Consider the following 16,723-nt stretch of genomic DNA (forward strand, 5'->3'; position numbering starts at 1 on the left):
AATATGTGTAGGCACTTCATAACACTTCTTTAAGAGAGAAACATGCACAGTAGGGTGTATTTTGATAGAACTGGGTAATAAGAGAGTGTAAGCAACTGGACCAACTCTCCGTAAAATCTGAAATGGACCATAGAACTTTGCAGCCAACTTATGAGAAGTATGGTTGGAAATAGTGGCCTGTTTGTAAGGTTGAATTTTGAAGTAAACCCAATCCCCTACATTAAAATTTCGGTCACTCCTATGAGAATCAGCTTGTTGTTTCATCCTCAGTTGAGCTCTACTCAGATGATGTTTAAGAAGTTGTAATTTTAGTTCTCTACTAACTAATGTACTATCAATCTCTGCTGAAGATGATTCCCCTGGCAGATACGGTAAATGGAGAGGTGGTGGTCGACCATACAAGGCCTCATAAGGAGTGGTCTGAATGGCTGAGTGGTATGAAGTATTTTACCAATACTCAGCCATTGACAAACAATTAACCCAATTCGAGGCATCCTCATGATAGTAGCATCGCAAATATGTCTCCAAACACCTATTTAACACCTCAGTTTGTCCATCAGATTGAGGATGATAGGCAGTAGAAGTATTAAGTTGTACTCCTTGGATGGTGAATAATCCTTGCCAGAATGAACTCAAGAAAACAACATCTCTATCACTAGTAATGGTCTCAGGTAAGCCATGTAGCTTAACAACATTATCAAAGAACACCTGAGCAACCGACTGAGCAGTATAAGGATGTTTAAGAGGAATGAAATGTCCATACTTACTAAGCCTGTCCAACACTACTAATATCACTTCATAGCCATTGGATTTAGGTAATCCATCAATAAAATCCATGCTAATTTGTGACCAAACCACATCAGGAATAGGAAGAGGTTGTAGTAAGCTAGGATATGCAGCAAGATCAGACTTAACTTTTTGACAAACATCACACCTTTGAATAAACTGTTTTACGTCAGTCCTCATATGCTTCCAATAGAACAAAGTGAGAAGCCTTTTTAGTGTAGCCTCCACACCTGAATGACCTCCTTGAGAACCTGCATGCCATAATGTCATATTCTCAGTCCTAAGACTTTGATCCTTACCAATTACAAGCTTCCCTTTTCTTCTTAGGTGACCTTGGGACCAAGTAAACTGCTTATGAGTAGTGGGATCTGTCTGTAAGTCTGTAATGAGTTGTTGAAGTTCAGCATCTGAAGACCAACTATCTACTATAGCTTGGAATAAATCAGTACCAGCAGGAGACACCACTAAAGCTAATAATTCTGCACCAGAAACTCTAGAAAGGGCATCAACGACCTTATTATCAACTCCTTTTTTGTATTCAATCGCATAGTCAAATGGCATCAACTTGGTTAACCATAACAATTGAGAATTTGTGTGTAGTTTCTGCTCCATAAGGAACTTCAGAGCCTTCTGATCAGTCCTTATGATGAATTTTTGTCCTAGCATGTACTGAGACCACTTAAATAGAGCCTGGACTATGGCTAATAGTTCTCTATCATACACAGATAGGGCAGCATGTCGGGGAGATAAAGCTTTACTGATGAAAGCTATAGGATGTCCTTCCTGCATAAGAACAGCTCCTATTCCATATCCACTAGCATCTGTCTCCACCACAAAAGTCTTGGTGACATCAGGTAATGCTAATACAGGGGCCTGTGTTAACGCAGTCTTAAGTATGTTAAATGTTGTCTGCGCTGTATTTGACCATCTAAAATTATTCTTCTTAGTTAAGTCAGTCAATGGTTTGCTTATCATGCCAAAACCCTGGATAAATCTTCGGTAATACCCAGCCAACCCTAAGAAACCCCTTAGTTGTTTAAGAGTGTTTGGTATAGGCCAATTCATTACGGCTTCAACTTTTTGTGGATCTGTAAACACTCCCTCAGATGTAATAAAATGGACAAGGTATTCAATTCGTTGCACCCCAAAGAAACACTTGCTTTCCTTAGCTATAAGTTGATGCTTCACCATCTCTACAAAAACAGATCTCAAGTGTCTAACATGATCTTCCGTACTTCTACTGTAAATCAGGATATCATCAAAGAAAACAAGCACATGTTTCTTGAGATATTTCTGAAAGACAAAATTCATTAGACCTTGAAAAGTAGCTGGTGCATTTGAGAGGCCAAAAGGCATCACTAAGTATTCATAGTGTCCTGAATGAGTTCTGAAAGCAGTCTTAGGTACATCGTTTGATGCCATTCTCAATTGGTGATATCCAGACCTCAGGTCTATTTTCGAAAATATCTTGGATCCTCCCAACTCATCTAAGAGATCCTCAACAATAGGTATGGGAAACTTGTTTTTTACAGTGAATTTATTCAAATCCCTGTAGTCAACACACAGTCTCCATGACCCATCTTTTTTTCCAACCAATACAACAGGAGATGCAAATGGACTACAACTAGGCTGAATAATCCTCTGATCTAACATTTGTTGAACTAACCCCTCAATAACATCCTTTTTAACTGAAGGATATCTATAAGGACTCTTGTTCATAGGTTCCGTCCCAGCTTTCAACACAATTCTATGATCAAAAACACCTCTTGAAGGTGGTAAACAAGCAGGTTCTTCAAACAATTTTTTAAATTCAGATAATAAGGCTAAAAGACTAGGATCACCTTTCATGTCCTGCACATTGTCTGTCTCATGAGCTTTCACTTTTTAGCTTCCCATTGGCATTACTTGAATCATACAAAGTTGAGATTGATTACCTGACTGTTTTGCTAACTTCCCAGCACCAACAGTTAACATCTGGTTGCCAGCTCCCCTGAGTAAATGCTTCCTTCCTTTGTACCAAAACTCCATGGTCAGATTCCTGAAGTTCATCTTTATATCTCCTAATGTGAGCAACTACTGGACCCCCAAAACTACTCCACAACATCCAAGTGGCAACAGTAAGAAATCAGCTGTAAATTCAGCTCCTTGGAGTAACCAAGTAATAGTGGTCATCTTGTCCACCCTCATGTTGCCATTTGCTGCAGCAACCAACTGAGGTGAAGTAGACCTGATCTCACAACCTAGTTGACCAACCAACTCAGGTTCAATAAAATTCTGAGAACTGCCAGTATCTATCAAAATGTTTAAGCTCTTCTTTGAATGATAACCAGTCATTTTCAAAGTTCTATATCCTAATGATCCATTTAGCGCATGCATAGATATCTCCATATGTTCTGCAGGTTGGACCATTTCCCTTGTATTAAATCCCTCCTCATGTATTTGCCTTTCCTGTTCCCCCATCAGACATTCACTTTCTTGGAATTCCTCTGTTTCATCTATTTCTAACAGATACAACTGTTTGGAAATCTTAGACTTGTGTCCAGGAATGTACTTCTCATTGCAGAAATAGCATAATCCTTTTGATTGTTTCTCATTCATATCCTCTGCGCTTAGTGTTCTCCTGTTCATTCCTTTAGGCCCGTTAGAACCCCCAAATCCAGGTGTAGGAAGAATAGGTTTGCTGTTGTAATTTCTTTGTTCTGTGAATCTTCTTGAATTTACTTGAGAATTTATTTGTGCAGGTTGTCTAACTGCTGCTATATAAGCCTCTTGTAGCCTTGCACTTCTGTAAACTTGAGCCAATGTAGTGGGGTTAGTCACTTTCACATCAAGATTCAGTTCATGCTTCAGTCCTCCAATGAAACAACTAATAGCATTTTCCTATGATAAATTCACCCTTGTCAAATTCCTTTCAAATACAACTTGGTATTCCTTCACACAACCTATCTGTTTAACCTTCTTGATCTCCTCTATGGGATCATCAAAATCAGTCCCACACCTTTCAACCATAGCCATCACATATTCATTCCAAGTAGCAGGTTGTAAGTACTGTCTGTATCTCATGAAAGAAAGATGCCATTGGATGGCTTCTCCTTCCAATTGCATTGCAGCCACTGTTACCTTTTCCTCTGCAACTACATTTTCCATGGAAAAAAATTGCTCCATCTTGAACAACCACGATCTCAGATCTTCCCCTGCAAACCTAAGGAATTCCATTCGGGACCATCTTGAGAAGTTTGAATGATGGGTGTTGTAACTGGTAGGACTCCTGGGTCTGTGACTTCTCTCCTCAGAATGGTGAATTCTTTCATCAAGATGTCTTGCAGTTGAAGGAACACCTTCTACAGGAGTTCTCTCCCTCCCAGATTCTCAATTAGTGATCAATTGTTCCTTCAATTCCATGACCACTTGATCCAACCTCTTCAGGTTTGTAACTTCCCCTGCCAACGTTCCCATTTTTTCTGCCAAATTCTGCATCATTTCCTTTAATTCCCCCATCTCTGTTGGAGAATTATCAGAAGATCTTGTTCCTTTCGCCATTAAAAATCCAAGGATAGAAGGCTCTGATACCAATGTTACTCGATTGCAGGAATTCTCAATGAATTCGAGGATCGAAAAACTGTTTCAGGATATCTCGAGAAAACAGGTAATAGTGAAAGAAGAAGAAGAAGAAGAGGAAGAGAGATTAGAAAGAGAAAGAATATTCTGTGTATTTTCATATCATGTATAGAATTGTATTACACTTTATATAGAATTGAAATTACAACTGAAATGGATTCAATTCATTCTAACTAATTCAGTTATTTTGATTTCATGTGCCCAACTAACTAACTTTAACTACTTTTATCACTAACTAATAAATGGAATCTCTTATTTATGCAACAAAACAAAACTAGAAGTTAAAAGGAAACAAAATTAAAGAAAGAATTTACCTCTTTCCAGGCAGCGAACTGGACAACGAGTTTGAAAGGAGGCGATTTCACAACTCGAACAACCAAAAAATTTTAACCATTGAATCGAGAATTCCCAAAACTTTTAAGGGGTAATATCAGTACTCCAAAGAATGCCGCCTTTGAACAGTAAATAGGATGGGTTTATACAGAAACCCAAAAATCTAAAAATGGGATGAAATCTCAATGTGGGACTGTTGCAAATTGAAAATCGTTTGAGAAACAATGTGGGAAAGGCAAAACTCCCAATTTTCGCAGTGGATAAAGTTTGTGCAGGAGAGTGTACGAATTTGAAAATAAATTGAAAAGAAAAAGGGAAAGATGGAATGAAATGCCTTTAGGCTCGTGCTAAGCACGCAAATTAAGGAATTATGAAGTAGAAAACAGGGAAGTTTGAGGCGGTTCCCTCTGGGTCAATGTTGTTGTAATTGAGCATACTGCTTAGAGGATTAAAGAGGGAGAGAAGAGTAAAAGGGTTATTTGGGCCGGGTTGGGAGCTAGGTCGACTTGGTGGGCTACTGAATTGCATTTGTTGGAGTGGGTTTTCTGAAGGGAAAAGGGCCGGGAATAGGTGATTTGGGCTTAGGAAAAATTGTGTCTTCTCTTTTAATTGGATCGAAATGATGAGATCCTATTTGATTTCAAAGAAGATAGGTTCTTGAGTCTTGAAAACAATAAGATGATAATATTTGAAATATATTAGATTATGTATTTAATCAATTAATAAGCTTCGTGATTTTACATTTGTGAAATAATTAACTAATTGTCGAAAATAAGGCTAATTGTACCACTTATTAAAATTTGATTAGTTTAAAGAAAATAAGATAAATATTAAGTTAAACATTATTTTTGAGATGAATGCTCAAAATATTTATAAAAATCTAAAGTCGTACACAAAACTTATATGTATAGAAACATATGATTGCTTCTAAAAACAAAATCAAGCCTGAAAACATTTTTTTTAGATAAAATCAATTATTTAAGATTTAAGAAGCTTAAAAATTAATCAAATCGTGGAGGGTCAAAGTTGGGTGTCAACACACATAACATGATGCATATTTGATACCCTCAAGCATACTTCTCAAATAAGAAGTAAAGCGGTCGTATCAAGTAAAGAACCCAACTAATGAGGTTGGGGTCGTTCCCACGATGAAAATAGTTCAGACTTAACTTCAATAAATTATTACTATTATTTAGTCAATTATTTCCTTAGAAAACAAAAGACAATAAAGGGGGGGGGGGGTTATTTCTAAATTAATAAAGATAACTAACTAAATAAAAGTAACCAACTAACAGAATCAAACCTTGGAGTTTAATCAATTAATAAAAGTAACTAGGGCTTAAGTGTTCCCCACAGGTTCCTAACTTGATAATTCTAACTATAACAATTCTTTCCTAATATCTGGCATTCAAAGTGATAAGTTATGTATTTCTAAATCCTTGGTACGACATCTAGAAAATTTTACTCCGCACCTTGGTCCGGCTACGTGTTTTGCTATACTTACCCTTACATTTACCTCATATTACGCATTGTATTCGATATTTGACTAAGTTATTACCTCGTACCAATCAATACTAGCCTATTAGATAGTATACACTAAATCTATATTGATAATTCTTTTCCTATTATCTACCTCCTTGGTCCGTCAAGCAACATTAAGACGAGTTCTAACGTTGGCCATCCGTTAAAAAGACTTCTAAACGAAAGAATTATCAATACATGCAAGACACTATTCTAGAATTGTCATTTTAGTTATATTTTACCTTATTATTCACCCATGGTTCCCACAACCCTAGTTATGGAGTTAAGTTACCCATAGTCATAATCACAATATTCATATACGTAATATACGAATTCATGTACTTACTTCAATGAGAAAGAATAAAATCCAGAAGTTCACTTGATTAATCAACAAACGCACTAACAATCAATTACAGAAAAAGTGGATCAATTACTGAAATTAATCGAAGACTAAAGATTCTCCAAAATTATAACAATCACAAAGTCTACTAACAACGAGTCTAACATAAGAGAATCTAACTATAAGAGAGTCTAACCCCCAAAACGAGGTTTTTCCAACTATTTATAAAAAAATAAAAACCTAACAAAAGAAGGACTCTAATTGCTGAAAATCTGTCAAAACGCGCCTGGATCGACGGACCTCGTGACGGGCCGTCGTGGTCACGACGGGCCGTCATGGCTTCCGTCATCCTATACTCTACAAATCCTTCTGCTGCTTTCTTCATTACCCTCGACTACCAGGTATGACGGACCGTTCCAAGCACGACGGTCCGTCGAGGGTCTCCGTTCCATAACACTTAAATTTCTTGGAATTTGGTTACTGGGACTACTTCTCTGATTATCATGAAGAACCATCAGGACGGACCGTCGTGGCTATGACGGTCCGTCCTGAACTTCGTAATCCCACACTTAGGTCAGACTTCCCCATCTTCCTTCAGCAGCTTCACTACGATGCCACGTACGGGCCGTCACAAGCTCGACAAACCGTCACATGCCCCGTAGGTGGTAACTTTTCTGCATTTCTTGCTCAAAAACTTCCGCGTTCATCTTTAGATAGATTTCTTGCAAATAAAGAGAAACTTACATAAAAATCAATACAAAAAGGCTTTTGCACACAATAAATTTAAGGAAAAAGCATTGAAAATACCGTGAAACCACGGTATATCAACACCCTCAACTTAAATTCGTTGTTTGTCCTCAAGCGACGCACTATGACTCACTACAAAATCTTTGTACAATAGTATCCATGTTTTAGCTTTCACAATCATTTGGCTATCAATCCTGATCAGTCTCATCATGTTTATGAATGTTATCACTATTAGGCTTGAATTATATGGAATCAGACCATGACACAGACTCACCATGCACTGACACCTATCCTCTTAAATTTCTCACCGAGTTGCTAATATTTCCGGTATTGCTACTAGTGTCCTCACTTCAAAAGAACAAACTCATTTTTCACACAATGATTTCAGTTTGAGTATAAGGATTACTTTTCAACACTCACTCTCAGAACAAATTCACAACTCATTCATACATATTACCATAAGCTTGCCCTTATTTTCACTGCTGTAAGTTCGCTATACAACTCTTAGGATCATGAAAGGACTTTCTTAGCTTGTAACATAGGCTCAGGGTCAGGTAGGGTATATTTTGGTATAATTTAGTGACTTTTTTTCCTCCTTGACATATCGGCTAAACATACAACTTTTTATCGTTTTATTTCGCCCAATTTCTCATATTCTTTCAGCTTGCTATTTTCCCTTCTTTCTTCATTTGTGTAAGTGACTCTCTTCTTTTCTTGCTTGTATTTATTGTATATTATTATTATTATTATTATTTTATTTCCCGTTTATTTCAACTGGTTCTTGAGTCACTTTACTTTTGTTCTTTCTCTCTCTTTGTTCTTTCAACCCCACTTTCCAGAGCATTCCTCATAATAGCCACCCTCAACTCATGGCTTTGCCATGAGTCAAAGTACACAATACCCAAAGTTGGGTCAGGGCCATGAAAAGGTTGTTTACTGCATTAGCCACCCTCAACTTATGCTTTTGGCATAAGCTGAGGTGCACATGTCCAAGGAGGGACCATGGCCAACACATTATTCCCAGAAAAGATCAGTTGGGGTGAAAAAGAAAGGTCTATTTTAAGCTCAAATCATTTGGATCAAAGAAGGATTAATTTCATTCGTTTTTTTATTATTTTTATTTAGGCTAAAAATTAGTTATATTGAACAAAGGCCTATGATCCTTTCCTAATTGTCTATTACAACTTACTTTTAGCATGACTAACCAGGCAAGTTCTAGCTCAGTACAAAAAGTGGACTATTCAAATCTTCCTCACACTCACTTGACATCTCATTACTCTACCAGATTATCATACACCTAGTTCGAATTTTAGACTTACAGTCAGGCAGTGGTGTATCTCTATGTCATGCTTAGAGCCACACATTTATCAATTACTATGCCTAGTCATGCATCATTTTCATTTCATCAGGATATCATTTTAGCCATCATGCTTCAGAGTTTAAACTATGTACACAAGATATAGACATGCCGGTTCAACAATAAAAATAATCAGTCTCTTGGGGAAAAAGAACACAGACAAGAAAACCCCAAAAGAGGATAGTGAGTTGGGCTACTCAGACTTCACCCTAGCACTCACTTTCCATTTACCCCACCCCCAACAAAAAGATATGCAATTGTCCCCAATGCATAAAAAAAATTGAAATATGAGAGTGGTGGGTGAAGCAAACCTGGGGCACAAAGAGCCGACGATCAGCAAGCTGGTGGGTTCGGTTCCCCGGAACCCACTACCTCTGTAGTCTGGACACCCTCAGTAGTGTCCTCATCAGCAACAACACTATCAGCAGTGCCTCCCGCTATCGCCACATCTCTGGAGCTAGATGCCCCAGCAGCTGACTCTACAGCCCTGATCGGACGCGCCTCCTAATCAGCAAGCGAGGCTCTCCTCACAGCCTCCATCTCACGATGCTCCTTCTTCCATGCTCTAGACTCATCCTACTCTCGAATCTTACGCCTCTTGGCGTGCTCTCGAGGGAGAGATTGTGGAATCTCAGAAGTGGCGAATAAGGCCACCATCAGTGTGTCCTCAGCAGGCTCTGCAGAAGGGGCCTCAGACTCAGGAACCTAGCCTCTAAGATCATATCAATGTCTGCTCGAAGACTCTCGACCGCAGCCTGAAGGGTCGACACATCCACCTGAGGGGCTGGCCGGGCTAGCACCCGCAACTCAAAAGCGTCTAAGCGCTGATGAACCTCAGCGATCTTTCGCTTTGTGTGCTGGACCATTTTACACTCCAAGCGATCTTCGGCTTCAGCAATAGACCTCTGCATCCCAGGCTGGATGTGATGCAGAAGTGTAGCCATCTGTGCCTCTAGTTTCTGCACCCTAGCAAGCGGGACCAGAGCGGGGAAATGGGTTGAGCGAGAGAAGCTCGGGCAGTGCTACTACCCGGGATAGACTCGACCGGGGTAGTGTCAGTGGTTTCAGAAGCAGCCTGCGTAGCCGTGCGAGCATGTGCTACCGTATCAGCCAGATATTCACCAAGTGGAGGCAACTCTTGACGGGGCCCTCTGCGTGGATCCAACTCATTGGCCTCATCCCTGATAAGGACGATATCAACAGTGCCCCGCGGAGTCTTGAGCTGATAAATGTACCAGATGGGCACACCCGCGGACCTGCATAAGGAAAATATCATGCACGGAAAAGGGTAAGTAGTTGTGACCTTGAAATCCCTCTTGTGCATGACCGCCTGTAGAAGCCAAGCGAAGTCCACCTCAAACCCGGCGATCATCGCCGCCATCAGAACTGCACGATCCCATGTGACTGTATTATCAGCGGCCGTGGGAGAAAGGCAGTGGCGGACAATTAACCATAAGAACTTAGTCGTGAAGGTCAAGTTAGCCTTCTTGATGGCGCCCTTCGGCTCCGTTACCCAGTGGATACCCTCTCCATCAACAGAGAAGTGCAGGGCCATCCAACTCTTGGTGGTTTCTCTCAGCGATGTCTCACGCAAGAATTGTCCATCTTTTACAATTTGCCACCGGTAGTTGAACTCGGTGGTGAGAGGGGTCCAGTTGGCATCAACATCCTTGCCGTATAGGTACCGGTGGATGGAAGGCAGGGAGATATCGACCTGAATGCCACGTACTCAGACATGCTCAAGTGGGGCCTGTTTGGTGGGGGCAGCCCGCCTATTTATCTATGATCTTTGAGTTGCCACGTAAGAGGCGTAGAACTCTCGGACCAACTCCTCACTATAATGGCCCAAAGAACGCGCTGTCCACTCCAGTCGGTGTCTGGTGAAGAGATTGTGGATCTCTGGCATGGTGGGGAGACTACATGTAAGGACCTGCCTCTCCAGTGTAATGGTCCGTGTCATGACTCCTTTATCATTCAGAAACTTGGCATCTGAATAAACTTGATATTGCCCGTCGACACACCACCGGTTGGGATGGTCGACAACCGGGGTGAGAGCACGAGTCGGTGAGCCTGGAGTGGAATCAGAACTGTCAGCCTCATCAAACGAGGAAGAATGTGCATCTGTGGCGGGTGCAGGGACTTCTGTGGACCCGGAGGCTTCCTCCGACCACGAAACTCCTATGGAGCCAGACGCTCCTTCTTCATGTGTAGCTTACCCAGACGGTGTGCCGGTCAGTGTGCGCTCCTCATCAGACTGGGAGGTAGTGACTACGCCGGACGCCACCTTTTTGGGCGTAGCTCTGGTAGCACGTGCAGCTCGTGATGGAGTGGCAGTTCCTAGGGGCACGTACTCAGGATCATGCTAATCATCAGAGCCTATGACCAGGAGGGCAGACGGGGCGACAAACTTTGAACGCCCACGTGCGTAAACTCGATCATTTTTTGGTGCCATTAAAGATAGTACCTGTAAAGAATCAATATTAGTACGAGAAGGAGCAAACAAGATGAAAAATGACACAAAATAAATATAAGAGCTAAGTTGTAATGACTTTTCTGCAGTAACAGTGAAACACGATGGACCAGGTGACGGCTCGTCGTGAGTACGATGGACCATCATGGGGTCCTTCATGTCTTACTTCAACTATGTTGATGTGGAGACCCCGGAAGGAAAGTCTCTAACAAGTATGACGGCGAAGCAGGACGGACCGTCGTGACAATGATGGTCCGTCGTCGATGTCCGTCGTGGGGTACTTAAAAAAAATATGGAGACCCTTAGGAGAGGGGTCTCTGACCGTCACGACGGTTATGCAGGATGGATCGTCAAGGGTATGATGGTCCGTCGTAGATGTCCGTTAGAGGACATTTGGAAAAAATTGGAGACCCTTAGGACAAGGGTCTCTGACCGTCATGACGGTTGTGCAGGACGGACCATTGGGAGTATGACGGTCCGTCATAGATGTCCGTCAGAGGACACTTAGAAAAAGCATGGAGACCCTTAGGAGATGGGTCTCTAACCATCATGACGGTTGTGCAGGACGAACCATCGAAGGCATGCCGGTTCGTCGTAGATGTCCGTAAGAGGACAATTAGAAAAAGATGGGAGACCCTTAGGAATAGGGTCTCTTACAACCAAAACGGTTGTGCAGGACGGACCGTCGTGGGAACGACGGTCCGTCGCATGTGTCCGTCGGTGGACACTTGGAGAAAATTGGACAGCGAGGTGTTGGGGATGTTGGAACGGAACCTATGACGGTCCGTCGTGGGTCCGACGGTCCGTCATCGGGGTCTCGTTCTGTCATTCAATGGCAGAACTGAGGATGCCACATTCATCCTCTGTGACTCACATGGAATACTTAGTGATAACCTATATTTTTCTAACCCAAATACCTAGAAAACTAGCAATTCTAAAGCACCTATTTCTAGAGTTTTAACAATGCAATTTAAGGGTTCTTAACCTAGGTCTGACAAAATTGGGTCAAAGCATGAAGACCCGCCAAAAATAAATAGGCTAATACGAATTAAAAAAAAAACAAAAATGCAATGTAAATGGGTAGAGATCAGAGACACATACCTGATAATTTGAGAAAAACAAGCAAGGGAGGTACTTGGTGATCAAGAACAGAACCACAACAACCGACCAGTTGAAAAGAGATATCCGGAATCGGGGAATTTGGTGAAGCGATCAGTTGATAGAGAAGGGAGGTTGGAAGTTAGAAATTGAAAAGGGAGGGAAATGGGAGAAAGAGGGAAGGAAATGGGTGAAATGAAGGGGTGGGGTTTTTTAAATGTTACCAATTTTTCAAATTACCCCAATCGGATCGAGTCGGGTATGCTCATTAATGATGCAACGAGTCCCCGATGATGGTCAGTCGCAGATGCGACGGTCCGTTATTGGTTCTGTCACGTGTTCCCTAGTTTTGAAAATAATTGAAAGACGTACCTGGCACGACAGATTCATGCGACTGTTCGTCGCGTGCGTGACAGTCCGTCGATGTGTTCGTCAGTGACTGTTGCAGTGTGATTTTCTGCAGAATTTCCTGCGTGAGGTGCCTGCAAATTTAAAATCCATTAGTAGAAAATGCTACCATTACTAGAAAGAAAAACTATAAGTATTGGGTTGCCTCCCAACCAGCGCCTGATTTAACGTCGCGGCACGAGTGAGGACACTTGATTACTCAGCCTTCATCAGGATGGTATGCCTCGATCACTTCATTCGCCGATTCAGCAAGCCCAAAATAGGGTTTTATTCGTTGTCCATTTGCCTTTAACCGCACACCCTCCTTGGTTTCTAACTCAACTGCTCATGAGGGAATAGTTGGGTAATCAAGTAAGGGCCAGTCCATTTGTACTTGAGCTTGCCCGGAAACCAAAGCAACCTAGAATTGTATAAAAGCACTAAATCCCCAACCATAAACTCTCGTTTTTCAATTTTTAGGTCGTGGTGCTTCTTCATCTTTTCTTTGTAGGATATAGCAGATACCGATTGGAGCTCACCACTCTGCCTCATGGACCTACAAATGTTGAAGGTCGCTTCTTCATTGTTCAACCGAAATTTCATCTGCCCCTTTTCCATATCAACTAAGGCTCTACCTCCAGCAAGGAATGGCCTCCCAAGAATAATAGGCACTTCAAAATCGACACAATCAAGAATAACAAAATCTACCGGAAATATGAACGACTCCACTTTTACTAGCACATCGTGGAGTATCCCTATAGGCCATTTCACTGTTCGATCGGCCATCAGTAGTCGCATCACAGTGGGCTATGGGTCATCCTAACCCAACTTCTTGTAAATCCAGAGGGGCATGAGATTTATGCTTGCCCCCAGATCACATAATGCTTTCGCAAAATGTAATGACCCGACTGTACAAGGAATAGTGAACGCACCCGGATCTTCTTTTTTTTGTACGAGAGATCTTGTAGCAATAGCACTACAATGCTGCATTCCATCATCATCTTCGAAAGTGACCGATCTTTTCTTTGTAACCATATCTTTCTTAAACTTGGCATAACCGGGCATTTGTCCTAGAGCTTCTACCAAAGGGACATTAATAGAAAGTTGCTTCAACATTGTTATAAAACGCTGATATTTACCATCCTCGGTCCTTTTCACTAATCTTTGAGGAAAGGGGGGTTGTGGTCTAGGCATGGGAATTACCTTTGTATGCACTTCAACATCTTTTCCAGTGTTATCTTATACTTCACCACTACCCTCTATCACCTTATCATTATCTTTTATCACCTTTTTCTCCTTAGACGGCATAGGTGGGTCAATGGTCTTCTTACCACCGCGAGTAGTGATTTCCATACAGTGTCCGTCATTTTTCAGATTTTGGACAGTGCTGCTAGGAAGAGTGCCCTATTGCCGTATGTTCACAGTCGCAGATAATTGGGCCATTTTCAAATCAATTGGCTTAATTGATATTGCATGTGTATCGACTTTCTGCCCAATGCCCGCTAAATCACTCCTTAACTCTTTAATGTGCTCATCATTCGCATCGAACCTCCTCATCATTTTGTGCAACATATCCTCAACTCGCGCCATAATATCTCCACCATCCCTAGGAGTAACTTCACGATTTTGAGGAGGGACATAAGGCCCATTCCTATCATTTCTGTTACCATAGTTACCCCTGTTGAAGTTGTTGTCGCGGTTGTAGTTTCAATCTCGGACATAATGACCCTCACGGTTATAGTTACCATAGATTCGACCTTCGTTTCCTTGACCTTGTCACCAATTCTCCTGATTTGAGCCTTGGGCACTCGGTCAGAAACCCCCCATCTGTTCATTTACCGCATAGGAATTCTCCTCATAATAGCAATCATCATTTGGTGGTGGTGGTTTAGACAAGTAATTAACTCCATTTATCTTTTCTGCACCCCTAGTGATATATTTTAATACCAACCCAAGCTCAGTTCTTATCTGATCTATGTCTTCACGAATCTCATCTGTGGTTGGGTTGTGAGTGGATTGCACTGCGAAGGTATTTCTCCCAGTATCTGACTTCCTAGTACTCCAAGCTTTATTGTTCCGGGAGATTTTCTCTAACTTTTCGGCAATCTCAGCATAAGGACACTCTTCATAAGAACCATTCCCTATAGTATCCAACACCGCTTTATTATTACATCCTGTCCCTGATAGAAGTATTCCTTCAGTGACTCATCATCTATGCGGTGATTGGGGACGCTTCTGAAAAATGAGGTGAATTTATCCCAAGAACTACTAACTGACTCTCCTGGTAGTGCCACAAAGTTGTTCACTCTATCTTTGTGGTTTAGTTTCTTGGAGACCGGATGATAACATGCTAGGAAAACGTCCCTTACTTGGTTCCAAGTGAAAATTGAGTTATAAGGGAGCTCAGTAAACCAAATAGCAGCCTCTCCCGTCAGTGAGAGAGGAAATACTCTTAGCGCTATTACATCCAAATCCAAATCAGGCCTCCCAACACAGCTTTTACACACTGCCCTTACCTTAGCTATATGGGAATGTAGATCCTCAGAAAGTAGCCCTGAAAACAAACCTCTGGCAGTGAGCATTTGTATCAGGCTACTAGTTACCACAAAGGTGTGGCCTGGTGGTAGAGGGGGCAAGACAAGTGGCCCATCAGAGTCTGTTATATTGTCATAGCCTCTGTAATATTCTTGAGGACGTGGAGCGGAATTTTGTCCCCTCTGTTGATTTTCACCCAGAGCATCGGGTAATAACTGACCATGAACATCAAGCGGAGCTGGGATGTTCTAGTTTGGATCATCATCCTTAATACCCAAGTTTCAATTCATGTTGCGTAGTGTATGCTCTAATTCGTGATCGTAGGGAAACAAGGGTTCTCTTCCTCTTCGTGTATTTGGCATACAAGGAAGAAAGTTCTGCAAGAATCAAAAACAATAAAAAAATAAAACTAAGAAAATATCGACTAAACTTTAGTAAGAAACTTAAGTTAATCTAAAAGCTACTTTCTCGGGCAGCGACGCCAAAATTTGATACGCTCAAATGTACTTCTCAAATAAGAAGTAAAGCGGTCGTATCAGGTAAAGAACCCAACTAATGAGGTTGTGGTCGTTCCCACGAGGAAAATAGTTCAGACTTAACTTGAATATATTATTACTATTATTAATCAATTATTTCCTTAGAAAACAAAAGACAATAAAAGGGGGGGGGGGTTATTTCTAAATTAATAAAGATAACTAATTAAATTAAAGTAACCAACTAACAGAATCAAACCTTGGAGTTTAATCAACTAACAAAAGTAACTAGCGTTTAAGTGTTCCCCACAAGTTCCTAACTTGATAATTCTAACTATAACAATTCTTTCCTAGTATCTTGCATGCAATACTAGCCTATTAGATAGTATACACTAAATCTATGTTGATAATTCTTTTCCTATTATCTACCTCCTTGGTCCGGCAAGCAGCATTAAGGCCAATTCTAATGTTGGCCATCCGTTAAAAAGACTTCTAAACGAAAGAATTATCAATACATGCAAGACACTATTCTAGAATTGTTATTTTAGTTAGATTTTACCTTATTATTCACCATGGTTCCCACAACCCTAGTTATGGAGTTTAGCTACCCATAGTCATAATCACAATATTCATATACGTAATATAAGAATTCATGCACTTACTTCAATGAGAAAGAATAAAATCCAGAAGTTCACTTGATTCATCAACAAACGCACCAACAATCAATTACAAAAAAACTAGATCAATTACTGAAATTAATCGAAGACTAAAGATTCTCCAAAATTATAATAATCACAAAGTCTACTAACAACGAGTCTAACATAAGAGAATCTAACTATAAGAGAGTCTAAGCATAAGAGAGTCTAAAACTATAAGAGAGTCTAAAACTATAAGAGCGTCTAACTTCAAAAACGAGGTTTTTCCAACTATGTATAAAAATACCTAATAAAAGAAGGACTTTAATTGCTGAAAATCTGTCAAAACGCGGCTTAATCGACGGACCTCGTGACGGGCCGTCGTGGTTACCACGAGCCGTCATGGCCTTCGTCATCCTATTC

The sequence above is a fragment of the Solanum pennellii genome, chromosome 5 (genome assembly GCF_001406875.1).
Source record: "Solanum pennellii chromosome 5, SPENNV200".
NCBI lineage: Eukaryota > Viridiplantae > Streptophyta > Magnoliopsida > Solanales > Solanaceae > Solanum > Solanum pennellii.